Here is a 17,240-nt window from a genome sequence, read left to right on the forward strand (position 1 = left end):
ATATTTTATTAATATTCTTGGGAAATTCTGTAGTATTCCCTTCACCCTCAGTGATTACTACCAAGGAAGAGTATGAATAATATAATATTAGAAACATAATGCAGAAAAAGGACTAGAGCCCGGAGGCAAGCATCTGGCATCTCCCGGGACGATGAGTCTTTGTAAACATCATTCCCCCAGTGTATCCTAGTCAAGCACTGGTTGGGTTGCCAGGTGCCCCAGCAAAAATCCCAATGACGTACCTAACAGAAATAGAGCAAGTAATCATGAAATTCATCTGGAAGATTAAGAAACCAAGAATAGCTAAAGCAATCCTTAGCAGGAAGAATGAAGCAGGATGTATCGCAATACCAGAACTTCAACTATTCTATAAAGCAATAGTAACAAAAATGGCATGGTATTGGCACCAAAATAGACAGGTAGATCAATGGTACAGAACAGACAACACAGACACACTCCCAACTAAATACAATTTTCTCATACTAGACAAAGGTGCCAAAAACATGCAATGGAGAAAAAATAGCCTCCTCAACAAATGGTGCTGGGAAAACTGGAAATCCATATGCAACAGAATGAAACTAAACCCCCATCTCTCACCCTTCACAAAAATCAACTCACAATGGATCAAGGACCTTGGAATCAGACCAGAGACCCTGCATCTTATAGAAGAAAAAGTAGGTCCAAATCTTCAACATGTTGGCTTAGGATCAGAATTCCTTAACAGGACTCCCATAGCAGAAGAAATAAAAGCAAGAATCAATAACTGGGATAGATTCAAACTAAAAAGCTTTCTCTCAGCAAAGGATACTATCAGCAATGTGAAGAGAGAACCTACAGAGTGGGAGAAAACCTTTGACACTCATACTTCAGATAGAGCACTAATTTCCAGAATATATAAAGAACTCAAAAAACTCTACACCAAGAATGCAAATAATCCAATCGACAAATGGGCTAAGGAAATGAATAGACACTTCACAGAAGATCTACTAGCAATCAACAAACATATGGAAAAATGTTCAACATCTCTAGTAATAAGAGAAATACAAATCAAAACCACCCTAAGATTCCATCTCACCCCAATTACAATGGCGATTATCAAGAATACAAGCAACAACAGATGTTGGCGAGGATGTGGGGAGAAAGGTACACTCATACATTGCTGGTGGGGCTGCAAATTAGTGCAGCCACTCTGGAAAGCAGTGTGGAGATTCCTTAGAAAACTTGGAATGGAACCACCATTTGACCCAGCTATCCCACTCCTTGGCCTATACCCAAAGGACTTAAAATCAGCATACTACAGAGATACAGGCACATCAATGTTCATAGCTGCTCAATACACAATAGCCAGATTGTGGAACCAACCTAGATGCCCTTCAGTTGATGAATGGATAAAGAAACTGTGAGATATATATATATATATACACACACAATGGAATATTACTCAGCCATAAAGAATGATAAAATTATGGCATTTGCAGGCAAATGGATGAAATTGGAGAATATCATGCTAAGTGAGATAAGCCAATCTCAAAAAACCAAAGGATGAATGATATCACTAATAAGTGGATGATGACACATAATGGGGGGTGGGAGGGGTTAGTGTTAGGGTTAGAGTTAAGGTTAGGGAGGGGGGCAAGAATGGAGGAAGGAAGGACTGTATAGAGGGAAAAGAGGAGTGGGAGGGGTGGGGGAAGGGAAAAAATAACAGAATGAATCAAACAACATTACCCTGTGTAAATTTATGATTACACAAATGGTATGCCTTTATGCCATGTACAAACAGAGAAACAACATGTATCCCATTTGTTTACAATTAAAAAAAAAAAAACTAGGAAAAAAATCTCTACACCAAGAATACAAATAATCCAATCAACAAATGGGCTAAGTAAATGAACAGACACTTCACAGAAGATCTAAAAGGAATCAACAGATATATGAAAAAATGTTCAACATCTCTAGTAATAAGAGAAATGCAAATTAAAACTACCCTAAGATTGCATCTCACCCCAATTAGAATGGCGATTATCAAGAATACAAGCAACAATAGGTGTTGAAGAGGATGTGGGGGAAAAGGTACACTCATACATTGCTGATGGGGCTGCAAATTAGTGCAACCATTCTGGAAAGGAGTGTGGAGATTGCTCAGAAAGCTTGGAATGGAACCACCATTTGATCCAGCTATCCCACTCCTTGGCCTATACCCAAAGGACTTAAAATTGCATACTCCAGAGATTCAGCCACATCAATGTTCATAACTGCTCAATTCACAATAGTCAGATTGTGGAACCAACCTAGATGTCCTTCAATTGATGAATGGATAAAGAAACTGTGGTTTGTATATGTATATATATATATACACACACACTGGAATATTACTCAGCCATAAAGAATGATAAAATTATGGCTTTTGCAGGCAAATGGATGAAATTGAAGAATATCATGCTAAGTTAGATAAACCAATCTCAAAAAAACCAAAGGACAAATGATCTCCCTGATAAGTGGATGATGACACATAATAGGGGGTATGAGGAGGGCAAGAATGGAGGAAGGAGGGACTGTATAGAGGGAAAAGAGGAGTGGGCGTGGTGTTGGGGAAGGAAAAAATAACAGAATGAATCAAAAACTATTACTCTATGTAAATGTATGATTACACAAATGGTATGCCTTTACTGCATGTACAGAAACAACATGTATCCCATTTGTTTACAATAAAAATAAATTTTTGAAAACAAAATTTTTAAAGCCAAACTCAACTCAAAAAATCAAAGGGTGAATGTTTTCTCTGATAAGTGGATGCTAATCCACAATGAGGGGGGTGGGAATGAAGCAATTTTGGATTATGCAGAGGTAAGTGAAGGGAGGGGTGTGAGGATGGGAAGGACAGTGGAATGAGATGTACATTATTACCCTATATACATGTATGATTACACTTCTGGTGTGACCCTACATCATGTTCGGCCAAAGGAAGAAGTTGTGCTCCATTTGTGCACAATGTGACAAAATGCACTCTACTCATATATAATTAATTACAACAAATTAAAAAATAAAATAAAAAATTTTTAAATGACCACATTCTTAGGGCCAGTGACCAACAAGACCAAATACATGCTTATTGGAAAAGGATTATTGCAACACCAAAAAAAAAAAAAAAAATGCAGAAGGAGGGAGATTCCAGAGTCAGATTCAAACTTATTTTACAAGGGGCTCTTACAGAATCGACTCCTGCTGCCATACCAGATTCACTTTCTTCCTAGGGGCATATTAGGTACAGTGATCAACAGTCCCAAATATTTGCATTTGGAAAACAGCTAGAAAAAGCTAAAATGAAATGTTATAGTCACAGCATTTCCATATGCAGGATCAAACTGCAATCTCAATTCTTTCATTAGGAGTCATCTCTTAATTAACCATAAAGATTCCATTTTTTACTTTTCCTTTTTAGGCTTGTTCTCAGATTAGAAACTATGTGCAATTTGTAAATGGCTTGTCCTAGGACATGGGAAATGGTAGTTGCAAGGAGGTCGGAGAGGATATTTCACAGAAATCTTGGTTGGAGGATCCCATGGTCCCCAAATTCCAGCATAGTATAATCCTGCAACACCACATGTTGCCATCTCACACAGTAGCCAAGCCTTTAGGGACACTGGATTCTGCATTCTCTGAGTGCCTGGGCAACTAAGTGGGATAAAACAACTTCTAAGGCCCCCCTGTATAAGTGAGGTGCCCCAGTGCCTATTCTCAAAGGGATTTTTTTTCTTTTACACCCTTGAGCCTGAGATGGATGTGGTCTTGCTAATTCTTGAAATGCCCTCAAGTCACTTCTCCTATTGTTTCTGGGTAAAGTCTCTAGCATTTCTTTAGTGGCTACAATGTATTTAACAACCACACATTCCTTATCCCCAGTTTTACTCTGCTTTCTGCTCCTGATTATCACAATAAAGTTGGTTAAAAGCTGCCAGCAATATCCATGACAGCACCTGAATAGTATGTGGCCTAGAAATTTCTTCTACCAGATTAGTAAGTCCATCATCTTTAAATTCAGCCTAACAAAAGTCTCGGGACATGGGCAAAATGTAGATAACTTCTTAACCATAACATAAATGACCTCGAGTCCAATTTCCAATAGAGTTCTCCTGCTCGGAGAACTTAAAAGCCCAGTCTTCATTTTTCACAGTACTATTGGCATTCTTATCTTCTGAACTCCTATCAGAATTACCCATTAAGTTCCACTTACAAAATTCTAAAGTTTTTCCAGCTTGCATCACTAAACTTTCTAAAATTCCTCCCACAAATTCCAAAAAGCTCCAAAAGCATCTGAACCACAAAGTCAGATTAGTCACAACAACAACTCTATCAGTACATAACTCAAGAACAATTGGAAAGAAAGTCTATGGGATATAGACAGTCTATTGGATATAACCAGTCTGGTTAACTATTTGGACCACTTCTGTGGAGACAGTTCATTCATTCATCATTAAAATTTGAGGTTTTTATTTTTTATTTTTTTCATTCCGTGTGCACGAACATGCACATATGCATGTGAATTCTGGCTGTGCCACTAGGTTCAGAAACATAAATACACACACCTATTTGCTTCCTTTTCTCTCGCTTTCAACCTTTTTAAATGTAGTTATTTTTTCATTGCATTGTCTTTTGAGGAGTTAGGTTTTTTGGATTGTATATTTTGGTTTGACTTTGTATTAATTTCATTTGTTTATTTCTCCTGTTTATTTTTCTCTCTTCTCTTTCTAAAGGACAAATTCTATGGTTCTCAATCCCTCTCTCCCAATATTTTGCTTATTCTGTATAAAAATTACCTGGCACATCTCTTCTGCAATCTCTGGCTGTCTTTTGAAATTTTAAACTTTTCTAAGTTCCTAACACATTTTCTTGTCACCTAAATAACTGTATTTTCACCATCTTTCAGAACTAACTGACTCTTTCCAACAACATTAAGGCTGATAGAATTATTACTACTGTGGATGATATAGTTGACACCTCCTGTTTGCTTTAAAGCTAGATGTAGTTCGTGGTTATTGTTTTTACTGTTGAAAATTGCTGAACCTACCAATCCTGTTTTTGGTGGTAATTAATGTTGAAGATGTCATAGTAGGAAATTGCTATTTACTTTAATGCTGTGTATTGTTTGCAATGTTGTTACTATCGTTTATTTCACCCCATTCTGTGAGGTCCTGAAAAACTACAGGGATACTACAAGTTCACAGATTAGAGACTGCTACTTAACTAAACCCAACCAAAGGACAGTATACTTTCCTCCACACATAAATTAATATCACTCGATATTCACCTATATTTTAATAAAAGAATAGAAGAGACAAAAAGCAAAACTAGCAATTAGACTATGTAATTCCTACCCCATTCAAATTGGGGTAATCATTAATACACTAGACAATATAGTAGATCTCTGCAGTTCAATTTATAATCCAGTTAACATTGTTTTTGTTAGAACTTTTGTTAAATGCTGACCCCACCATTCCTATATAGATGGCAAATAGTATTAGAGATAACAAAATAGACACTGGACACTTAACAAAAAGCTATACCTTTGTTTCTGACACTAGAGCCACTCCTGGCTCCCCACTCCCTTTAAGAGTGGCCAGAAAGAGCTTGGGACACTTCAAGATCAAAGAGTACATATCCTGCAGCTGAAAAACACATCTCAACCAAGCAACTATGAATCTCGCTTCAACATAATCTATTCCACCTGAGCCCCGACATTATTCTGAACCAAAGAAGTAAGGAGGCAAAAGTCCTAGACCAACAACAAGGACCCATGGAGAAACAATCATAGAGGGACCTCATGTCTCACCCTTGTCATCTATTCACATATCAAAAACAGAGAGAAGTCATAGAACAAATAAGATATTTACACACAAAAGAACAAGTGCAAAAAAAGAAGTAGGGGTATCCACCTCAATTGATGTACAAGTCCCAAACCTCTGAAAACATGAGGAAATAGCAAGCAAATTTCCCCGCAAAATCCACCAGTGGATCCCACTGATACTGAGATAGAAGAAAGCTCACAGGAAGATTATTAAAAAAAAAAAAAACAATTTATTAAGATATTCGATGAACTAAAAAAAATCTAAAGACAAAATTAGAGAGCAATCACAGATGAAAGACCGCTTTAATAAAGAAATAGAAATAGTGAAAAGAAAGCAAGCAGAACTCCTAGAAATGAAAGTCACAATCAATTAAATGTAAAAATTACTTGAAGGCATGGCTTACAGACTAGAATGCACGGAAAATAGAAACTCAGCCCCCTGAAGACAGAAATTGATCTTCAGTGTACAGAATGCAATAAAAGGAGAAAATTATAGAATATGATGAGAATATATAAGAACTCTGGGACAACACTAAAATCAAACCTAAGAATCATTTGAAAGAGAACATGGAGATACAAATTAGGCATAAAGAACATTTTCAATAAGATAGTTACAGAAAACTTTTCCCATATAAGAAATGAGGTAAACATCCACACACAGAAGGCCCATAGAACCCAAAATAGACATGTTCAAGTGAGAGGCTTGCCAAGACATATCATAATCAAAATGCCTAACATAGAAAATAAGGATAGAATAATAAAAGCTGCAAATGAGAAATATCAGGTCACATCTAGAAGCAAATCAATAAGGCTCACTCCTGATTTCTCAGTAGAGACCCTAAAATTAAGGAGCACCTGGAATGATATATTCCAAGCTCTAAAAGAAAACAACTGCTAACAAAGGTATAGTAATCTACAAAAGCTCAGTTTCAATTTTGAGGGGAAAATAAAAACTTTCCATGACAAGAATAAACCAAAAGAATTAATGAGCACCAAACCAGCATTAAAAGGACACTCAAATATGAATTTCACACAAAGGAACTAAAACATAATTCCCAAAGTTCTCAAACAGAGGAAGTTCCATGGAAGACTAATTCACTAAGTGATAATCAAGACATGATAAAATATAGCAAAAAAACAAAAAGCTCTCTAATGCCACATATATCTAAACAGAATGAATAAAAATAATAATTTTTTAAAAAACAAAATGGCAGGAAACCACAAACACATATTCATACTAATGCCCTGAATACTAATGTTCTCAAATGCACAATTAAAAGACACAGATTATTCAAATGGGACCAAAAAAAACAAGATCTAACTACATGCTGTTTACAAGAGACTCAGGCAAAGACATCAACAGGCTGAAGGGAAAAGGATGGCAAAAATATGTCCCATGCATATAGACCATGAAAATCAGCAGAAGTAACTATTCTCATATCTGACAAAGCAGATTTCAGGAAAAATCAATCAAAGAGACAAAGAAGGCCACCAGGTCCTAGTAAAGGGAAAAAAACAACAAGAAGGTATAATGATAGTAAACATTTATTCTCCAAATGTCAGTGTACCCAATTACATGAGAAAAAATACTCCATGATATTAAATTCCACATAGACCCAAACACAATAATTTTGGGTGATTTCAATACATCCTTATTGCCAATAGTTCATGAAAACATAAAAATTAATAAAGATATCACCAACCAAAATAACACAATAGATCAAATGGTCCTAGCAGGCATCTACAGGATAGTCCACCCCATAGGGCTGAATTTACCTCTTCTCAGCTACACATAGAACTTTTTCAAAACTGGATCATATTTGAGGTCATAAGGTGAATCTTATAAAATGCAAAAAAAAAATTATATAATCCCATGTATCCTATCAGATCTTATTGAAATGAGCGACAAAACAATAGCAAGAATAATAGAAACCTTATAAATACAAGTAGATTGAACAATACTCTAAGTTTTTTAATTTGCTCTATACATGACATTAGAATGCATTTGACACACTGTACACAAATAAAGCACAACTTCTCCTTCCTCTGGCTGAACATGGTGCAGAGTCACACTGGTAGTGTAATCATACATGTATCCAGGGTAATGATGTCTGTCTCATTCCACTGTCCTTCCCATCCCCACAACTTCTCCCCTCCCCTCACTCCCCTCTGCACAATCCAAAGTTCCTTACCACCCCCCATTATGGATCAAAGAAGAAATGAGAACAGAAATCAAGAAATTCTTAGAAAAGAACAAGATCAGAGATACAACATATCAAAATCTCTGGGGACAATATGAAAGAATTCAAAGAGGAAAAATTAGCACTGAGTGCCTACATTAAAAAATTAGAGGCTTGGACCCTAGGCCCTTTCTAGGGTTCCAGGCCCGTGGCCCAAAGGACGGAGGCTGAAGAGGACCCGCAGAGGTGGAGGCGGCCGGTGGCAGGAGGATGGTGCAGAAGGAGAGCCAGGACATGCTGGAGGAGCGGGAGAATGAACTCAATTCCAACCCTGCCGCTTCAGTGGGCTCACGGTTGGAGCCGGGGGCAGTTACAGCCCCTGGGGAAGACAACCCAACCAGGGCTGGGAGAGCAGCAGTGACCCGGGCAGCCGAAGGGAGGTTCTTGTGTGGCGTGGTGGAAGGTTTTTATGGAAGACCTTGGGTTATGGAACAGAGAAAAGAACTCTTTAGAAGGCTCCAGAAATGGGAATTAAATACATACTTGTATGCCCCAAAAGATGACTACAAACATAGGATGTTTTGGAGAGAGATGTATTCAGTGGAGGAAGCTGGTTTCTCAGTTTGGATGCTCCAGTAATCTGGTATAACGATCACGCTAATGATTATGATCAGAAGAGGTTATTTCTGGGCCCATACAAAGGAAGATCTACAGAACTCATTCCACGGTTAAAAGGAGTCCTGACTAATCCAAATTGTGAATTCGAAGCTAACTATGTCACTATCCACACCCTTGCTACCTGGTACAAATCAAACATGAATGGAGTGAGAAAAGATGTAGTGATGACTGACAGTGAAGACAGTACTGTATCAATCCAGATAAAGTTAGAAAATGAAGGCAGCGATGAAGATATTGAAATGATGTACTCTATAGTCCTCAGATCGCTCTAAAGCTAGCTTTAACAGAATGATTGCAGGAGTTCAGTGTACCACATCAGTACAGCAGTAGGCAAGTTGCACACAGTGGAGCTAAAGCAAATGTAGTTGATGGGGCTCCCTTAGTTGCAGCTCCTTCTTTAAAAGCCACAACAGTAGTTACAACAGTTTATCAGGAGCCCATTACGAGTCAGGGAGCAGCTCTGGGTGGTGAGCCTACACCTCTGACCAAGGAAGAAAACAAACAGCCAGATGAGGACCCCATGGACATGGTAGTAGAAAAACAAGAAGAAACAGAGCACAAGTATGACAATCAAATACTAACTGAAATCATTGAAGCTAAAATGGCAGAGGAATTGAAACCAATAGACACTGATAAAGAAAGCATAGCTGAATCAAAATCCCCAGAGATGTCTATGCAAAAAGACTGTATTAGTGATATTGCCCCTATGCAGATGGATGAACAGACAAATAAGGAGCAATTTGTGCCAGGTTCAAATGAAAAGCCTTTGTACACTGCAGAACCAGTGACTCTAGAGGATTCACAGTCACTTGCTGATCTGTTCTACCTACCTTATGAGCATGGACCCAAAGGAGCACAAATGTTACGGGAATTCCAGTGGCTTTGAGCAAATAGCAGTGTAGTCAGTGTCAATTGCAAAGGTGAAGACTCTGAAAAAATCAAAGAATGGCGGTCTCAAGCAGCCAAGTTTGAAGAGATGTGCGGACTAGTGATGGGAATGTTTACCCGGCTTTCCAATTGTGCCAACAGGACAATCCTTTATGACATGTAGGATATCAAGAGTATAATGTCTATGGTGAAGTCTTTTGTACAGTGGTTAGGGTGTCGTAGTCATTCTTCAGCACAGTTTTTAATTGGAGACTAAGAACCCTGGGCCTTTAGAGGTGGTCTAGCAGGAGAGTTCCAGCATTTGCTGCCAACTAATGGGGCAAATGATCTATTTTTCCAACCACCCCCACTAACTCCTACCTCCAAAGTTTATACTATCAGACCATATTTTCCTAAAGATGAGGCTTTCGTGTACAAGATTTGCAGAGAAATGTATGATGATGGAGTGGGTTTACCTTTTCAAAGTCAACCTGACCTTATTGGAAACAAGTTAGTAGGAGGGCCACTTTCCCTCAGCCTGGATTACTGTTTTGTCCTAGAAGATGAAGATGGTATATGTGGTTACACCTTGGGCACTGTCAATGTGACCCCCTTCATTAAAAAATGTAAAATTTCCTGGATTCCCTTCATGCAGGAGAAGTACACAAAGCCAAATGGTGACAAAGAACTCTCAGAGGCTGAGAAAATAATGCTGAGTTTCCATGAAGAACAGGAAGTGTTGCCAGAAACTTTCCTCACCAACTTCCCTTCTCTGATAAATATGGATATTCACAAAAAGGTAACTGACCCAAGTGTAGCCAAGAGTGTGATGCTTGCCTCCTGTCTTCACTGAAGGCTAATGGCTCCCAGGGGGCTTTCTGTGAAGTGAGACCAGATGATAAAAGAATTCTGGAATTTTACAGCAAGTTAGGCTGTTTCGAAGTTGCAAAAATAGGAGGATTTCCAAAGGATGTGGTTATATTTGGTCAGAGCCTGTGACACTGTTGGCACCGTGAACTATCCAAAAGTCTCTTAACTCCACCTTGGGGTTGGTGGTTGGGGCCTTCATACAGTTCTGCATCTGGAGCAGCAACATATCAGTCAATTTGAATTGAAAACAAAGACAACTTTGTAACATTCACCCATCACAGTTTCAGACTCCTTACTGGTTGGAAAAAGATAGTATACTGCTACAAATTCTGTATGAAACAGATGTGGGGCCCCTCATCTGGGTCTTGTGTCTTGGGTTAGGTGCCAAGACTTCTTAGGTGTGCTTATAGGGAGGGTCTTCAATAAATGTAGTCAGCACTATTTTTCTGTATCCGGTGTTGCATTTCTCACCTAACAGTAATCAAAATCACTTCTGGCATCCTCCTTGGTTTATTGAATGAAATGTCTCATTCTTTGGAGACATGCAGAGTTGGGAAAGACTTTAGTGGGTTTCAGAGGCTTCAGGGTTGATTTTCAGGTGGGATGGTTGTGGTGTTAGTTTAAGATGAATAAATGATTTCAATTTTGAGCAATTTTTCTGCTTTTTGTAAAGCTATGGCCAATTATCTCCTATAGTAACTATTGGTTCAGGCATGTTGTACTTTGTAGGGACAAATGTGCATTTGTTTGTGGTAAAAGCCTAAAATTGACAAACTTGTAAATTTCTTTGTATTATAAACTAGGTGTAACTTGACTATCCTTTTTGTTTACTGTTTTGGTAATTTTTGTTTTCTTTTTCAAAATGAAAAGGTGTTGCAGGATGGCACTTTGAATTAGCAAATCAACAGAAGGTGGATTTTTCCTTTTTGTCCTTTTTTTCCCATAATAAGTTTTAAAGTGCCTCCCACCTAGGGCTAGGTCATAACTTTTTGGGTATGAGAGCCTAACTTTTTAGATCTGTTGCAAAATGCAGTCACTTCTGGAAATTAACCTCAATAACAGATCATCATATGAAATGTTAGTTTTGACATCTGTCAAATAGGATAAGGAGACTGAATGGTTTTTTCCTTAGATCAGTTGTCCTTTTATCTGAAGACCTGTTACTACTGATTTAAATCAGTCTTTAATTCTTGCATGATTTTATCTAATTTTTAAAAGAAAAGAATGAGCACACTTTAACCAATGATTTATGGCTATCCCTGTTTTTCCTTTAATCACAGGTTCTGAAAGCGTCATATATTTTAATTTGGAATTGGTGTTTTTAAGGGTTCTGTGCATGAGGCTGTCAGGTAATCTCTGCAGGATTCATTTTTTTCATCATGGCTGGCTGACTTCTCCATAGATTCATAACAGTATTTTGTTATCTTGCTTCCCTGCAGTTTTGCATCAGCTATTTAACTTTGAGCTGAATGAGGGGAGAGGGACAAAGAAGGAAACTTGAAACAGATTTGCCTTCATAGATCTCCACTAGTGTGGGCTTTGAATGAGTCTTAAAGCATTGCATGTAGTGGTATCTAGTGTCTTCCAGTGGAGGCCCAAGTGTGTGCCCAGTGGGTGAGAAGGAAGGAAGGATGCCTCTTTGTTCTTAGGGTAGAACTTTTCCTAACTGATAAAATGTTGGCAAGCTGAAAACAAGTTTGCATTTTTGAGGACTGAGGTGAAGTTAAGATGTTGAGGGCCATCTTGGACAAGATGGCGCCTGGCAGCGAGCCAAAGGGCACTGGCTACCAAAATAAGGAAGTACCTAAAAACCTGGTTTGCTGTAACTAGTTCCTTGGAGACTTACGACATGTTAATGCCAGGCTCAAGGATTGGCTATCTAATATCATGCTGCACGTGGACAGCTCGTGACTTATATAGTCTTATGCTGGCATTCCTCTGCATGCTCTCCTGCGTGAGAGAAAGCTTTGCTATAATTGGCTAATAAGCTAGGAGCCTGGGGGAGAAGAGAGGGAGAGAGAAGAAGAAGGAAGATAGAGTGAGAACAAAGGAGACAGAGAAACAGGGAGGACGCAATAAATCTCATCAAACTATTAAGATTAGTGATGTCTCCTTTCTCCGCGCCGGTTCTGCTGGACAGAACAAGTGGTGGCCCGTACGGGGAACTTCTTTCTCCTTCTGCATCCTCCCAGGTAAGTAACTTAAGGTAAGCTATAGGAAAACTGTAGGATAGCCTCCCGGAAATCTCTGGCCAGAGTGTATAAAGGAGAGGCCACATAGCCCCAGTAAAGGGAGGCCACATAACCCCGGTAAAGGAGGTCACATAACTCCAGAATGGGGTCACAAGTGTCAAAAAATCAAATGATAGGAATCATACAAGATGTGCTTAAAAGTAGATCGTAAAACAATCTACTGTAGCAGCATATGTAACCACACTTGCCAAGGTTAGTCCTTGGTCTTTGGAAGAGGGAGTCCTAAATATTCCACAATGGGAACATCATAAAGAGGATCTTATCAAAGCAGAAAAGAATCCCCATTACCTAGAGGTACTTTTCCCATGTGGCAGCTCATTAAGGAATGTCTAACTTCTGAGAAAGGCAGGATAAAAACTTTAGTAGAAGAAAGAAATATGTGTTTGGAAGAGATAAAGGAACGACTAAGTGTAACTTCTCAAAAAGAGGAAAAACAGGAGGAGGGGTTTACCGGGGAGGAATTAGAAAGAGCATCAGGGACATGGTCACCCCCACCAATTATGTCAGGAAGGAAAACCAATCCCTTCCTGGAGGCAGCAGCCTGTCCCCTATATCCCCCAGCATACCCTTGGGAGGAGTTAGCTCATGCTATAAATCAGATGGGTTCTTCACCACAGGGAAAATAAACCCCCATTAAGGAAACCTCAGCAGTCCCACAATTCTTCCCTGTGCTAGATGACCAAAATAGACAAAGATTCCACCAACCTCTAGATTTCAAAACAGTAAAAAATTTTAAGGAAGCAGTGGCTATGTACAGTCCACAGGCCCCATTTACAATTAGTATGTTGGAATCAGTATTGGGGCTAAATCTAGTGCCAGGAGATTGGAAAAGACTATGTAAAGCTGTACTATCAGAGAGGCAGTACCTAGTGTGGAAAACTGCATGGCAGGAAGCCTCATTAGAAACAACATGCTGTAATGCTGCTGCAGGCTTTCCCAAAAAAAATGTAGAAATGCTAACAGGAGAAGGAAACTATGAAGGTATTCAACAGCAGATTATTTAAGATCCTGGGGTGTATGCACAAATTGCTGCTGCTGCCACTAAAGCCTGAAAATTAATTCAAGGGACAGGAGACTTGCAGGGACAGTTGTCCAAGGTGATTCAGGGAATTAACAAACCATTTCCAGATTTTGTTGATAGATTAATCCAAATTGCTGCTAGAGTATTTGGAGATTCAGAACAAGCAATGCCCTTAATAAAACAATTAGCTTATGAGCAAGCAAATAGATGTTGTAAAGAAACTATAAGACTATGGAAAAATAAAGATTTAAGTACCTATATAAAGGTCTGTGGGGATATCAATGATGCAGTCATAACAGGACAAGTAATAGCCGCTGCTCTTCATGGGCCAAATTGGGGGCCACTGAACCATTAAAGATAACATGGAAACCCAATAATCCTAACTGTGTCCCCCAGTGGCCCCTTTATAAAGAAAAGATAGAGGTGGCCCAGGAAATAGTTAGTCAACAATTAAAGGAAAACCATATCATTTCTTCCACTTCCCCTTGGAATACACCCATTTTTGTCATAAAAAAGAAGTCTGGGAAATGGCAACTCTTGCAAGATCTGAGAGCCATAAATTCCAGTATGCAGGTTATGGGACCGGTGCAACTGGGTCTCCCCTCATTAGCTGCTATTCCAAAACATTATCATATCATCTCTATAGACATAAAAGATTGTTTCTTTTCCATTCCTGTTCATCCCAAGGATAGCTCCTGATTTGCCTTCTCCATTCCTTCTTTAAATAATGAAGGGCCTAATACTAGATACCAATGGGTGGTCCTTCCCCAGGGAATGGCAAATAGTCCCACTATGTGTCAAATATATGTTGGCCAGGCTATATCACAGATTAGACAAAATTATAAAGAACTTTATTGTCTCCATTATATGGATGATATTCTTTTGGCTCATAGGGAACAGGAGACTTCATTAAGGGTATTTGACAATATTATTAAAACCCTAGGAATATGGGGATTACATGTGGCCCCAGAAAAGGTGCAAACCCACAGCCCTATTACCTTTCTAGGACATCAAATATTAGATACCTGTGTTAGGCCACAAAAAATTCAATTAGCCATGGAAAAGCTTAAGACTCTCTCTATATGATTTCCAAAAATTATTAGGTGATATGAATTGGATAAGACAAAATTTGGGAATCACTGGTCAATTTAAGCCTTTGTTTGATATTCTCCAGGGAGATTCAGACCCTACATCCCCCAGAAATTTAACTCCTAAAGGTAGAAAAGCCTTCAAGTTAGTAGAACAAGCTTTAGAAAATGCTCATAGTGATAGAGTTGATCTATCCTTGCCTTTTAATCTCATAGTATTAGATTCTGAATATATACCTACAGGTCTATTGTGGCAAACTGGACCCCTGATATGGATCCATTTACCAGTGTCCCCCAAAAATGTTGTTTCCCCATATCCTGTGATGGTGACAAATCTAGTTGCATTAGGACTTAAGACATCCCTTTAAGTTTTTGGAGTTCATCCTCAGACAGTTATTGTCCCGTATATGGCAAAAGAGATTGAAATACTAGTTAACAATAATGAAGATTGGGCAATTGTCTATTGTTCCACCATGGTCACATTTGATAGTCACTTGCCAAGTTCACCTATTGTCAGCTTCTTTAAAAGACATCCTGTTATTTTCCCTAAGGTTGCTAAGGCTCAACCTATCCCAGTGGCAAAAACAATCATTATGGATGGCTCCTCCTCTGGTACAGCTACAGTAGCTTCTGATAAAGTACAGACTATTATTACTTCTCATAAGTCTGCTCAAAAAACTGAACTAGAAGCAATAATAACTGCCTTACAAACATTTCCTGAGGAACCTTTAAATATTTATACTGACAGTCTCTATATTGCCCAGCTTGTGCCACGGCTTGAGACAGCTGGACCCATTGGTCCTCAATCTACCTTACAACAATGCTTTTATCAAGTACAAACTCTTCTGTGGGCTCGCAAAGAACCTTTATATATAGGCCATATCAGAGCACATTCAGGCTTACCTGGGCCTTTAGCTCAAGGAAATTCTGCAGATGCAGCTACTCGAGATCCTCATGTATTTAATATTGTAGAAGAAGCTATTAGTTTCCATAAAGATTTTTATGTCAATGCTACTACTCTCAAAATAAAATATAACATTATAAAAGAACAAGCCAGAAATATAGTAAAACAGTGTCCTACCTGTGGACCTCACTTATCTGTTCCTCATTTTGGAGTCAATCCTAGAGGACTCCTTCCAAATCATCTATGAGAGATGGACATCACCCATATCCCTGAATTTGGTACTTTAAGATTTATACATGTAACTGTAGATACCTACTCAGGATATATATTTGCTACGGCCCATACAGGGGAAAAAACAAAAGATGTAATCAGTCATTGCCTTCAAACCTTTGCTACTATGGGAAGGCCAAAATCATTTAAAACAGATAGTGGGCCTGTGTATACTTCTTCATTTCAACAGTTTTGCTCAAAGTTTAATATCTATCATTCTACAGGATTGCCCTACAATCCACAAGGACAAGCTATTGTGGAAAGGGCTAATCAAACACTAAAAGTCTACCTAACTAAACAGAAAGGGACAATAGGGGCATTAGCCCCTCCCAAGAACAGACTTAACTTTGCTTTATTCAATTTTTTTTTTAATTTGGATGCTATGGGCTGTACTGCGGCTGATAGACATTTTAGTGGAAAGTCTGGTGGCCATCCACAAGCAATGTGGAAAGACATCTTGACTGGGTCCTGGGAAGGACCTGACCCAGTATTAATTTGGGGGAAAGGATCTGTTTGTGTTTTTCCTCAGGACCAACAACAACCTATCTGGGTCCTGGACTGCTTGGTAAGAACTATCCATAAAAAAGAAAACTGAAACACAAAATGATGGTGATGGTGGTAAGCCTGCTGTTGTTAGCTCTTCCTCAAACTTTTGGGGATATATCATTCATGGCACACAAGTTTTCCCTCAATTATTTCCTAGTACAGAACTTCTAGGTATCCCTTACCTACCAGCTGATTCCACTGTAAAGCCACTTAATACTAGTCTAAACTTCAAGTTAAGGGGTAGTCTTTTCTTCCTCTGGTTAACCACCTCAGAAACCACCAATGGTTCATGCCCTGTGTGCAGCTTGCTTCCAATTGGAATCTTTCTTATGGGTATTATCAAAGAGAGGAATACTATGGCATTGCTTTAAATACAACCAAGGCCATTGGTAGTGTAAATTATACACAACAGCCTAGATGGGGTCCCACTTGTACACCAATTTCTTATGGCAATGTTGGCTCTATTAAATGGATAGGTGTCAAGGGGATGTTACGGCTTATAAGGTGACTCCTTACTTTTCCTTTGGGCCATTTGCCATAGATTGGGAAACTGTTAATGAAATATTGGAAAATGCAAATGCATCATATATGTATGCCGCTATAGGTACTGATTTTCATACCAATGAATATTCTCCTCTTTCCATGTGGTCTCTTTGTGGTGCGTCTGCTTGTATGGACATTAGTCTGCTTAGTATGATACAGGGAGGCAGTCTCTCTCT

General features: G+C 38.8%; 1 long non-coding RNA gene and 1 pseudogene across 2 annotated transcripts in view; both read left to right on the forward strand.

Moving 5' to 3' along the window:
* Positions 1 to 2,005: 2,005 nt before the first annotated feature.
* Positions 2,006 to 17,240, forward strand: part of LOC306661357 — a 107,768-nt gene continuing 92,533 nt past the window's right edge. The window contains exon 1 of the long non-coding RNA XR_013763860.1: positions 2,006 to 2,047. This is a non-coding gene — a long non-coding RNA (uncharacterized lncRNA). The remainder of the gene's footprint in view (positions 2,048 to 17,240) is intronic.
* LOC306661525 (protein O-GlcNAcase-like) lies at positions 8,235 to 12,152 on the forward strand (annotated as a pseudogene). Its single transcript has one exon. The product of its transcript is annotated as a protein O-GlcNAcase-like (transcript).

Source organism: Sciurus vulgaris (genome assembly GCF_902686455.1).
Source record: "Sciurus vulgaris genome assembly, chromosome: 5".
Lineage (NCBI taxonomy): Eukaryota > Metazoa > Chordata > Mammalia > Rodentia > Sciuridae > Sciurus > Sciurus vulgaris.